Genomic DNA, 13,910 nt, shown 5'->3' on the forward strand with positions numbered 1-13,910 from the left:
AATGGATTGCCAGAAATGAATTCAAGCGCATCATGGCGCCCACTGCCTAGAACGACCGAGTTACGGCTTAAAGACGATTCCCACATACCAATTCGCAAACTATGAAATCAAAACTTGTAAAGCTTTTCTAAGCTGCGAGAAGTAGCAGGTAAAGAAAGGCTTACAGATACTTTTTATGGAAGAGAATGAAAATTAACTGAAGTCGGAACGTGCAAAACGAAAGCACCCATAGAAATGGTAGTAGTGAAAATGTTTACGACAAATTGTGTTCCGACTCATAGGATATGTGGTGATGCTATTCTCTAACGCTTGTGAAGACAGCACCATTTGCATCCAAGCCATTTGTATGCAAATCCTTTCCTCTTTTACAATCTGACAAGCAAAAGTGCATTTAAAATCTTCTAAAAGCTCAACGACTGCTCCAAACAACGCAGACAAGACAATTCCTACCTTTGAAATGGTTTGTGTCGCGAGTTGAACTAAGTTTATGACCTCTTATCGCAAAAATCAAAATCACATACCGATCTGGCTCTAAATGCAGAATGTATGGATGTGAGAAGATGATAAAGAGATAAAATGGAAAGAAGAAACATTTTGGCTATTTGAGCCTAACCAATCTTCTGGGAGGTAAAACTGAATGTTATAGGATGTTTGATTGATGGATATTCTGGGGGGGGAGGGGTAGGGATGGATGTAGTTGTAAGAGTGGATGTTCTTGTTTACTTGCAATGAGCACAAGAAGGGACATTTTTCCGGTAAAAGCCACATATTCCTAGAAAAACATTTCGACATTGTCCAATGCATTTCTTTAGCAATCACAAATATGTTTATCGCTGGTCTCGACGTTTCACTTATAGCAGACGACACGGTTTCACAGCTCATTGAGGCCAGCACCCGCCGCGCTTAGATAATGGCTTTACGGAAGCGGAGTCTTGTAAATATGCTCATTTTAAGCATTCAACATTTAAAACAAAAATAGCGACAATAACAAAAGATGACCAGATAGTCTACTTCACTTCTGCACTCGATATCCACTACGATATCCTATGTAGCTATGTTCGAGTCGCCGAGGCATGCACATAAAAATGACTCCAAAGCTCCATCCAGACAATGTTCCCGCCCCGACCGCTTTTAAATGGCTGGCCATCCGCCTCATCCCCCCCTCCCCCCTCCCCCCAGATTTAATGCAGCTCGCCGTGCCAGTATAGACACGTCGCCGCCCTCAGATGAGCGCGTGCAGCCGGGAAAGGATTCTGGTGTCCTTTTATAGATGATACGCTTATGCTTCCCTAGAGCAGCTGGAAAAATGTCCCCACATTGTGTCTCCACTGCCTGGCTAGTGGTACGCAAAAGGTTAGGCTGGTACTCATACGAGCCACACAGTGATGCTACTGTCAGACCGGCAAAAAGGGCAGGGAAGGAGTTTTGCTGAAAGCTTCTCTTTCATCTTGATGAGTCTGGAAAGCTCGTGCTATGGGGCGAGGAAAAATTGTTTGTTTAAGCAAGGCACCAAACAGACTAAATAAACAATTCTGCGCTCCTCATCACCTAGACGTCGTGGAGGAATGCAAGGTCCAGGAAGGTCAGAAGGTAATGCGCTGGATAGGTGTGCTTCACGGCAGGATAATCATCTGCTGGTCTGTGACGACGATGTGTACTTGGACATAATGGCACCGGTCACGTGAGACCAGTTGAGCTTGCTCTGGTGAACATACCCCATTAGTGTTTCCCCGTGACTCTTTTACTGTACATAAATTGTTCAATGGTGACGCCTCCTGACCGCATTGTGGCATAAACGCACATTGTCTTATAATTCAAGCGTAGTAGGTTGAGGTACGCATATATGGTAGTGACATAACACCAATGAGTGGCAACAAAGTAAAGATATGTCGCGCATAAACATAAGCTTCTAATGAAAATATGCCCTTTTGCTCATTATGAACTACTTGAAACACATTCATATCGAAACACCCAGTAGCTATAAGGGGTAGAGGTTGAAATATAGTGCCAACGCATATTAGCACGGTGAGATTCGGGCTGCTCACTTTATCTACGTGCCGGTAGTCACTAGTTACTACAGCTGGAGACACAATTCAATTACAGTTCACATTAAATAATCCACCCACAATTTGCATTACATATGTCTACAACCTTTTATATCGGATGAATGCACTACACTGCGCACAACGTGCATAGATCAAGTGCGTAAGTAAAGCAAAGTATAGCGGTCAAGGACGGCGCTAGATCCAGCTTTAAAATATCCCTTTACCTCACCATGCAGCCTGTGCGACACTTTAGGTAGAGAAGCACATTACTTGATTATTTTATGAGATGTCATCAGATCAAATGCAGTAATGGAGCTGCTGTCGGGAGTGGTACATGCCTACGCGCAATGCAAATCAAGAGGGTGCAGGTCTAATGCATACTGCCGTTTTCCAGGGCGTACACATATCAACACAAGACCCATTGGGTTCATGTGATGTCTCCAATGTCGATGCATACCAGAAAGCAAGTTGAATTACACCAGATGGCTATCTCTCATTTGATCCACATCCTAAATTTCGTGAGACAAACACTGCAGTTCTTTTCCACCACACCCCTATGGAAAAAACCCACCCATACACATATTTCTGGGAGTGCAAGAACGCTTAAGCTGCAGGCAAATGTCAAGTACGAGCCTTGCGGCAGTTGTCAGAACAACCTCGCAGCATTCCTGATTAATTGCGATCATGACGAATTCTCAACAGCTGGCACCCAGTACAGAGACTCCAGGTCAAGACCAGAAGGACGTGAGGGCCGACATGCAAAGAAACGCTCGTCGTGCATGTCTGCGTTTGGTCCGGTAACTTAAGTCTTAAGAAAGGCAGGGCTGTGAACCGCACCGAAAGGCTATCAAGATGGCTATTTCATTAAAAAAAAACATATAAATGTGGAGCACTCCCTTTAAAGGTGGTGTTCCACATTTGTATAAAGTTTTGAACTGCGATTGTCATTCTGAAGGTCGTTCAGTGCAGCTCACAGCCATGCTCTTTTTCAGTTTTAAAGCCCTCTTGTTTCTGAGCTTGACGCCCGTAAATTTGTGCAAACGTTTTCGTGCAGACTATTTCAAAGTCGTCCAGACATGCATGACGTCATAGAAATGTCACGCGAATGCCCCACCTCGTTGGCCATGTAGTGCTCAAGGTCAAGACACATATGATCATCAAACGACTCGTGTTTGGCGTACAGCAGCGTGGTTGGTGACGTCAACGGACATTAGCTGGCTTTCGACCAACTCGCTGCGTTGAGTTCATGTTTCAAATACGAATCACGTTTTGTGCCAAATAATACATGAGATTGGGCAGTGGTTAACGTTATGATGGAAATTATGCTGAGAATTGAGTAAGAATAGAAAATGTGGATCGAATTAGGTATTGCATCATAACCTAGCATTTGAATCCAGGTAAACAATACACAATTGCAGACAGTATAACAGAACACCACGAGAAAGGGTCAAAACACGAGCAATAAGGATGTTTGGATTCAGCAAATGGGCACCAGCAAACATCCCCACCTCTCGGCAACTTGGAGTACTACAAGTGAGCCAGCCAGTCCGTTACCGTGGCAATTTTGACGCGGCCAGTCTGACAACGAATCTGACGTCATGAAAACGTCCGATGCCGTAATCAAATGATGATATGGTGAGGAACATAATCGCTAATAAACTGTTTTCACCGTGGGTTAATGCAATGACAAATTCTTAAAAAGTTTTTAAATGTTTCTGGGAAGTCTTAGCGCACACCAAGTTCTCTGGAAAGGAAAACATTGCTTCCATGCAATTCAATTAATATGTAGTAGGTGAATCACGTATTTCTAACTAATAATAAGTTACAATGAACGAAATATTTGATATACATTTATTCAGCTCACAAGCCTAAGTTAACCTGAATTCTAGAAAAAAGCACTATGTCCTGTCAATTAGAAACGTGAATCCGTCGAGGGGTTGGACCACTGGCTGCACGACTCGCTGCACTACTATTGTTTACACGTGTGCTGTGTGGAGCAGGGCGGGATTTGAGGACCACTTCATTCAAGGATCATTCATCTTGGACTATGCTACGTAGGCCCTGTAAGTCATGTAATTACTATAAGTCAAGCTCTGCAAGTATGGTAAGTAATCTCTGTTAGTACTGCATGCCTATGGAGAGAGACGCTAAAAGGATACAGGAGTTTGTTTTGTCGCGTCTCCGTCAGAGATGCCAACGAATGTTTTAAATATTTTCGGTAAGAATAGATCTGACATCATATTCGTCTATAAAACTATTACCTTGCTTATAGCCAGTACACCACGGTTTTATCAAACTAGGTATCTTTACAAATATGTTTTTAATCTCTGCGAATCATTTCCAGCCCAAAATAGCTGATGAAAGGTGCATGGGAAGTGAACGAACACTGAAAGTAAAGTTTTGAAAAGTGTTGCGCCGTAATGCTTTGTAAAAATGGCTAATACAGAAGTTTTTTGTCTAGAGCAGTCTTTTACAATTTAAAACAAACCAAGAGTTACAAGTGATCTTAATTCATCACGTCTGATGCTTGCCCAAATGTTTTTTCTTCAAATTTGGAAAGTTCGCTTCAATAGCCTCAATAGACTTTACCCTATGTCCTGCAAAATTTCTCATGCGTCCCATATATAATGCTCACCATACATACCATATGCACATACGGTGCTGACGGTCGTCGCCATAGCTTTCGTGACAATGGACTATCTAATGTTTCGAGCGTGGCATTACTCAGTCAATCGACGTTACGAGGATGCTTGACATGTGCTATGCCAACTATATCTGAAGGCAAATTAGGGCTGATGGCGATGCTCCGTAATCGACGGTCGGCTGCGGCACGTAGTTTCATAACACTGAACATGAATGTTACTAGCAGTTACGCCTGATCACTGGGGGCATAGCACTTTCATGGTTAATGTTTGACAGCTGTGACCTTTCACGTAATTAGGCTGGCTAAAGCCTACCATTCGCGGTTGGCTTAAATTAGATAGCATTTATTGCTTAGATGTTGGTAGATGTAACAAAGTAAAATAGCTACGTGATCTTATTAAATTTGTACACGACACATTAGTTGGTAAATTGTAATTGCCAGAATAACAATAATTCTCACGAAATAATTGAGCTGGTAAAATGCTGCAGACAGCACTCCAGTAAGCCCGAATATTATGATCTCTGTGGCGCCCATGCTGACCATTTATAAACAAACTGAAAGCTGCAAATGTCGGACTCTGGAGTCGGTGTCCACAGTTACGCAATACTTCGCCTGGTGTCTATCGCCGTTTTCTGCTGCGCAGCATCGTTGGAGGCGGAAGCGCCCGAAACCGCTTAACAGAACTCCCTGTTGGTGAAGTGTTACATGTTTCGCTGATATCGCAGAAAGCTGAACTTTTCCGGGAATGTTTCATGTGGTTCTTGATATCTACATAGGTGAATATAGCTGATCTGAGAGAAATTTTTTTCTGAAGAGTTGGGATAGAAGGGCCCATATTTATGTGATAGCACATGGTCTCTGCGGCCTTATATGACCGCTTTTGACTTACTATGCACAGTGAGCCAAAAGAAAGCCAAAGTTCAGATTCAAAGCAAGCCAGGCCCCTCCTAGATCAGTACCATACCGAGAAAAGAGCTTTGAGGAGGAGGGGTATGGAACCACGATCTTCCTCAGCAAAATAAAACCGACGATTTGAGATCTGCCTGCGCTTTTGAGCGACCTCATCCAGCCTTCTCAAGCTGGCTAGCTACCCAGGTCAACAGGAAGAGGATCCTGATCCCAACCGGTCCATAAATGCTCTGCTTCAGCCTAATAAGCTGCAATCTTCAGGCGGCGTGGTTAACAGCCTCGTGATGAGCGTACTGGCTACTCGAGCTTGCAGCGTCCTCGCCGTAGCCTGAGAATGGTCGCACATAGCTGTGGTCGCGAATTCGTCACAGCCAGTGGCCATGTCGACCGTACTGCGGAGGCGAGGGAAGCCATGGACCGGACGTGAATCACATCATCCACTTCACACCCAGCCACGCAGTCCCGCATGCTCACACACACGCGCGGACACATACACACACACACGCGCGCGCGCGCGCACAAGCACACACACACACACACACACACACACACACACACACACACACACACACACACACACACACACACACACACACACACACACACACACACACACACACACACACACGAATATCGAGGCGCAAAATAACGAGCAGACATCTTCAGCACGCACACGCAGACAAACATGCCAATGTATAGATCGGAAACCAGTAGTAGCAGTCAGTGTCATAAGTCAGAATTACCAGCTGCGTCCGAGCGTCTGGGCAGGGCAGTTTTCTGACTTCGAGAACCAGCGATGTTGACCTTTACCGAATGTAGAGTTCCTATATTACCTACGAGTGTTTTACCTTTCAAACTTTGTTGGTTTTGGGATTGTGGTTGTTTATTTTTGAACCAACTGTTGTTTCTAAGCAGGTACTTGTACAATGCACGAACCAGATTTTGTTACGAAAGGTTGCATTTACGTGCAAACTCCTATGATATAAAGTCCTTCTCCCTTTCTCCATTCCTCTCTCTCTCTCCCTCATCCTGTCACCTCCGTCTTCCTTTTTATTTTTCTTTTCTTGGTGGGATTATGCGTGTTAAGAAACGCCTTAGGTAACTTCACAACCATCGATTACACCTTGCAAAGGAACAAAGTTGTGCAAAATCACCTTGACATTTCGGGCGCCAAGTAACACAACTTAAAGCGTGCGAACGCTGGATGACTCGGTAAGAACAAGAGCCTCACCACTCTCACCTAAAGTCGGAGCACAGCAGCGATAGCACGAGATGATGCCATAGGGGTCAGAATGCAGCTACCTCTGCGCTGTGACCCCGTCGAAACGTAATGCACTGCTTGCATTCAGTGAGTATACAATGCTAAGCAGGCACCAGCCTGGGCCAAGTGCACTAACCGTTCAGCTGTCTGCCTTCATCTTTCGAAAGGCGAGAGCGTTCCCGCGCGTGACGCCTATGATTTGAGGGGATCCATCTCCGTACCTGTCTTGCCTATCGTCGTGTAATGAACAGCAACACCCCTCCGCTTCTGCAGGCGCGCATCTCCGGGCGTCGGCTTTGCGCTTACAAATCATCCAAAATTGCTCCCGGGAGCCTATAATTACAGACAGTAACCGGACATTTACGATAGCACGAGTGATTTCTGAGAGCACTTTATGGGACTGGAGCCCCAGCCACGACACGATAAGAAGCCGTTTTGAATATCACAGCCTCTATCATTATAATCCAGGATCAGGACAAGCACACCATAGCGTTCATCGGCCGGTTTTTCCGAGCTTGCCCGGTGTGTGGGAATTCATGCGATCCATCCGCTTCAGAGATACTTTCTTTTTTCCAACAATCATTGCCTGAGTATCGCGATATTGAAATGTGATCACGCCATCTTTTCATCTCTCGGACCCATGGCGAATAATAATTGATGCGATTGATGCCCCTAGATTGTAGCCTCAATCTACTACACGCTCCTTATTGTAGTGTAGGTCAGAGTCGACCCCGTGATGGAGGCTCAGATGACTGTCCACGGTTATCCTTCCCTTCTATCGCCCCCTTCTCCGAGAACGGGGTTGGGGTTGCCCGGTTCCCCGAGTGCTGGCTTTTGAGCTATGTAAAATGAAATTCTAACGCTCTACTAAGTGACATGCCTCACACCACGGAAATGGTGTGAAACAGTCTTATGTAAAGCCGATGTGCGAATCCAGACTGCTCTGCAGTAGTGCATAGATACTTGAGAAAAGTGGTACTTGTATCCAGCCCAAATGATCATCTTCGACATACCAAGGCGCCCGGCCCCACCTGCTGTCTGCATCAGACGTAGAAACGAAGTCGGTTTCAGCTTTGGCTTTACGGGAGCGACAGTTTTCTTCTAATGGCCTCGGGTTTGCTTCGACTTTGAGACATTTTCCACGGCTGCAAAACATTCCATCTCGCGTCTGACAACGACCACCGGCAGCCCTCCTGAGCCTGAGAACACCTCTTATTCTTTGAATAGTTCTCAACCAAAACGTTATAAGGCTTGTTTTCCATTAGCTGACTTTGTGACATTTTCGCCAGTATTGTCAATTTTCGGCACTGCTCGCGAGTAGGCTGTGACACGTGGGCCATTCGTAGAGGTCATGTCAATTGTGCCTCTTGTCAAATTGACAACCAAGTCCACTTGCTGCCGTTGGGGATAGGTTACTCAGTGGTTTAACAAATATAATTGATTTAAGCGTCATTATTAATCTCAGGCCTGATTGTGCCTGAGCAAGAGGAACAGTTCAGCCGAGGTCAAATCGAGTATGTCCAAATGTTATTTTATGGGGGATTTATAGCATCTACACTCGCAAGAAAGTTGCATTACAATCCACCACATGAGCATCATTTTGACGGGCATCTCGCGACCAATCCCAGTGAATTGCTTGTGTCAGTGTCACGCTGAGGTAGATAAAAATAAAACAAGTCATTATCTATTGGCTTGGTTTGGTGCCGACATCTTGCATTGATGAAAGATCGCTTCGCTTATCGTAACCTGATTGCAAGCGACACTGATCTAGATCTGACGAAGGTCAGGCAAGGTGATGACTTGGCGATGAGGGTGAATAATTAGTGTCTGTACGCAGGATCTGAGCCGCCCTGACATTGCCTGTGATTGTAATTGTGTTAGGGGTCATGTACAGCTTGAGAATATTCGTTCGGCCCTGGCCTTCATTGCGCAACACCTGCATTGTGATTATTGTTCAGTATATTATAAAACATTGTGACCTCATTTGGCCTGACGAAGGTCTTTCCCATGGTTTCAAATCAGTCATATGCAAAAAGTTCGCCATATTGCACCAGATGTCGTTCATCACATCACCTTAAAGTGGGCGGTTATCAAATAGCAAATAGAAGAAATGTTTCGCCTCAGAAGCAGGTATGACCCGGACAAAGGTGATAATCTAAACTATTATCGAAGGCAATTTTTCGGAGCATTATAGCTGTTTTTATCCGACCATCGTTGCAAAAATGCAGAGCGTAAGTAATAACCGTTGCAAAGATGATTGTTGCAAAACAGCCTGTTTGACCCCAACAACTCCGCTCGAGCTTTAGAGGCCACAGATTGACCCAAGAGGAGAACAGGTGCAGTTGAGCAGCTTAGACGATGGTCATTATTTCTTTGTTTTCTGCGTAATTTCACCTGGCTCTGCATTCCTGCTACCGGTAGTGGGACTATTTATCATAAAATCAGATGAACATATAAAATGTGGTGATCTTCCTATGACCCTAGAGGCTATTCAATTGCCACGGGCCCAAAAAACGCGGACATTTTCCAAACTGGAATGCAACAAAAGGACCGTCGTGGTTATACAATTCAGTCTTTTGGGGTTGAATATATATCAGCAAGAGCAATTCTTCTCACTCCCGGCATAACCCCTTTGGGGTTCCTATCGTGACACGGAAGGTCACATTTGACCCGAAAACAAAACGATGTAATTAGATAGCTTAGACACCGATAAATGTGTTGGCTTTTATCTCGATACTCAATATGTCTTATCTCAGAAGCTTGTAGGGGAAGCAGGGGGAGGGGGATAGGGTCCAAAAATTCTGACATGGATATAGTTCAAAGATGGCCTCGTTGGGCGAGGCTAGCCAGTTGATTTCGGATTTGGTTTTTGCTTTGCATTTTTAGTCGATGGCTTGGTTATCGGCTTCGAACAGTTTTTGAGCTATTGCTCCGACTTTGACGTTGTTACGGTGATTTCTTCCCTGCAGTTGCGAATCTATTTCACAGAAAGTCTTGCCGTCCCGTCATCCCGATATGCCACACAGCTTTTCGAGACCGCAAGCATGCATGGCTGAAAATAATAAAAAAAAACAGTCGGGCATCCTCGGGACAATTTAACACCTGAGGTCCGGCTGAGAACCAAATGTTGGAAACTTTGTGCACATACCATGACACGAGATAAGAGTTATAGTTCGAAAACATCGCTATCCATAATGCCGACATATCGTCGTAATGTCTCCGCGAACCACTGATGATGTTTTCTGATTTCATACACTTTCAGCGCCCTAGAACTCTTTGTAGTTGCAAAATTAAGTTGTGCATTACGTCTGGCCTTCGCTTCGGCCTCGTGGTGTTTAACTAATGAGTTCGTTCTTGGCTTCGCGTTTCTTAAGTTCGAAACGGCTAACTTGGACTTCGGCTTCAGCTTCGCGTGTACACAGTTCAAAACCACTGGCTCCCGACTCTGCTTCGCAATACCCAACTTCAAAGTCACTGGCTTCGGCTTCGTCCTCGGCTCCACGCCATCGTCTTGGCTTCGGGTCCTCCTTTGGTATCCCTAGCCTACATTCGCCCCCACGCCTGGTCCGTGTCTTCACTCCCGCTGCGAGCGAGGCTGCAGCTCCAGCCTTTGTACGGCGCCGCGGCCGCCTGCCGTAAGCGAGCGCGTGTGGCCCACTCACGCCGCCGGAACTTCCGATCTCATAAAGTCAGCGGTGTGAACGGCACCTGCCCGCCGATTCACACCGGCCGCCCAGAACGTCCACATTCCGGCGCAAGTGCCTGGGAAATGAGCGGAACGGATCGGCGACCGCGCGTCCCTGCAGAAGGCAATGACCGCGTCCGGTCCAGCCCTGCACGCTGCGGAAGGGGAGCTTTCACGTCCTATGTTCCACGTTGTGACGGTCCACGCGCAGCGACGCGCGTGGGTCAGCTGACAGCGCGCGGAAACGGCGGGGCGTCCGATTTGTGCGCGTGCTGGGATAGCTGGTCGCTAGAAACCGTCATTTAAAAGATGTTTCTTTCTTTTAAAGGAAGCTTTTCCATATACAGATGTTTCTTTCAGCAATTGTGTGGGCTGTTGCTCTCTAGGAGCACGCCGTGCGGATACTTGGTTGTCGTGGTTGTGCGTTCTTTTAGGGAACGCGACGCACGTCGTCACCTCCGTTTCATGGAGCGGCGCTTTGATCTATATTTTTAAGAGCTGAAAAGCATTTTACACAATGCGCACATCTCTTCTAAATGAAAGTATTTATGGACTGGTTGTAAAAGGCACAGCAGAGAGAGCACAAAAACGACTGAAAATAGAGGCATAGCTTTTTGAAGATTGTTTAAGCTTCTACTAGCTCGTTGAATATACATATATATATATATATATATATATATATATATATATACATATATCAACCGTGATGCACGTCGTCATGCCCATGTTGCCGTCTTGTGATCCGTCGGGTGAGGCCGCGGCTTGGTTTTCAGCCTAGGGCATGGAGTTTTGAGAGCTCTCATAAGAAAACTAGAGGAGCCCATTTATGGTGCTTAAGTAAAAAAGCGGGCCTGAGGGAGGGGCGGGCTCCCGGTCCCCTTTTGGCTGCGCCTCCACCGTGTGTCCCTTTGCCGTCGTGTTGTCAATGTTGTGGTCTTGCTAACAATTTCTGTCCTCGGAAGCGTGTCGAGCCGGCCAGTTCCGTTTCTAGCAATGGTCTGAACGACCTCCTACGAAGTAAAGGGCTGACACGCGCACACCGTACAGCGCAAATGCCTAGACAAACCCGGGGGGGGGGGGGGGGGGATAGCGTAGTGTGGAAAAACATGGCTTTGTCGGAGATATAGATCTACGCCACCTCGCCAACTAGTCGAATGGCACTGCTTTGCCAGGCCGGACACAGCACGCCTCCTGCCCCGATCTGTCCGCGTATCCGTCAGGACATTTCACACCTGCGTGAAAATGTGCAGTGCAGACACGCCTGCCCCAGACCAGCTCTGGGCTCGGCTCGTCGTCCATATTCCGGCCGCCGCTCGGGGTCCGGCTAGCGGACTGGCGACGTCGACGGTCCTGTTAGGCGGCCCGTGAGAGCGCCGGGCCGCCCCTGTCGGCCGAATTCCCGCCGCGCGCCCGCCCGAGCCGGCGCGCTGCTGAATCAGAGGCCTGATGACGGCCGCCGGCGGCCACTCGGCTGCAGGCGGCGCCCGAGGCCCGCACCGGTGGAAGCGCCTGGTGACATCTACCGCGCATGCGTGGAATGGCGCATTGTCATCAGTTTTATGAGGAAGATCCAACAGTACGGGTAACAACAAATTCTCGGCTGAAAAGTTTTGGACATTTCGGTGACCTATTTTTGGGCACAGAGATTTTGATGCCAGAGTCGGCTAACTCTACTCGAGAAGCTACGCCGAGCGTTTTACGCTATCTGCTGGTCTCACGCTGCCGTACGGTACCGTGGTCCATCTTGCGTGTCAGGTATGCTGTTACCTAACCAAAAGGCTATGCAGTTATGCTCGAACGCAGCTTTAGAAGTAATTGCCTGGTTATGTGCTCTTCGGATGTTTTATGGATGGTTAATGCACATACCTATCCAATTGAGCCATCCGTGCTCTAGTCATTTTCAGGACACCGCTAAACGCGTTCTTCACAAATTTGATGGCACCGGCTCTGCACAGCTCGTCGAGCGGCCGGGCTGTCCGCAGCGTCCAGTGTCAGGGACTGTCGCGAACTGTCAGGGACTGTCGCGGACTGTCAGGGACTGTCGCGGCGCGCAGCCGCGTTATGCGACGAAACTCGTGCAGCCCCTGGGGGCTCTCCCACCAACTGGGGCAAACCGCAGGCTGGAAACTTTACCGGCGACCGCACATGGCTCGCGCCTCGGGCTGGTTCGCCACCGCAGGAGAGACACGAAAGCAGACGCGAGACTTACAATCCATGCAACTGACTGTGAGAGTGTCCGCTAGAATTTTTTTCCAAGCGAGACTTCGCAGGTGTAATTGAAATGTTTTAATTTTGACTTACCGGGGACACAATAGTGCACTGGACTAAACAGGCCGAACATTCCTAAGATATTTGGTCAGTTGTGCGTGGGCTGCTGTCGTTCTAAGCGGCTTTAAACATTTAAAATTCAAATATGCATGAGCAATGTCGGTGTACATAGTTTTGAATGCATTAATAGCGTGGAAAAGAACGCGAGCACACCACCACCATTGAAAATGCTTGAGTAACAGCCCTCCTGAGCTGACCAAGCTGAACAGTACAAACAACTTTGGTACCGCATGGACAACCGCATATGGTACGATTATATACTTACTCATGTGTCCAAATTAACTCTGGCAATCTCAAGATGTTGCTCACTCGTCACATTAAGCCATCACCATAAAGCCAAAGTACCGTGAATCGACGACTTTTTCCCCGAAACATTTACACCGATCGAATTCTAACGCGAACTTCAGGAGGGATATGGCAATTGTCCACTGACTGCGCTCAAGAACTGCCATCTGTAATTAACTGTTTAAACTGGTCGCTTGATAATAATACGAAGTTATTTTTCTTATGTTGAAGGGTTTTCTTACGCACAACTAAGAGAGGTCTTCAACCCCTGGCTTTTCCGCGATAAGAGCTCATGTCCATAGCTGTCATGCTTAATTATTGACTTACAACATACCAGAATGCATTGGTTAACCGACATCGTGGGGTAAACATTGGTTATGTTTTCAATAGTTCTCGTTTCAAAGTGTTTCTGGTCCCGCGGTAAACAGGGCTTAGCAAAGATGAGGAAAATGCATTACAAAGCAACGGACATAGTAACCCAGAAAATGTTCGCAACTTGTGTAGACACTGTCGCTAAAAGATGGCAAAATGATGACTTATCATTCATTAAAATACCAACACCCGAAACAGTTCCATGCTAAGGGCTGAACAAAACATATCGGCTAAGCCGAAAGGACACAACGCCTTGAATAAAATACAGCTAATGTCGAGAAACCGATTCTAAGCACCGCTTGTGGGTGCCATGCATTTCACGCAAATTCCCCATGGCAATCGCCTTGTGGTCTCTAATTTCGGTTTCATCGTTCTGCCGGA

This window comes from Pollicipes pollicipes, unplaced genomic scaffold (assembly GCF_011947565.3).
Source record: "Pollicipes pollicipes isolate AB1234 unplaced genomic scaffold, Ppol_2.1 Scaffold_4740;HRSCAF=5597_pilon_pilon_pilon, whole genome shotgun sequence".
Classification (NCBI taxonomy): Eukaryota; Metazoa; Arthropoda; class Thecostraca; order Pollicipedomorpha; family Pollicipedidae; genus Pollicipes; species Pollicipes pollicipes.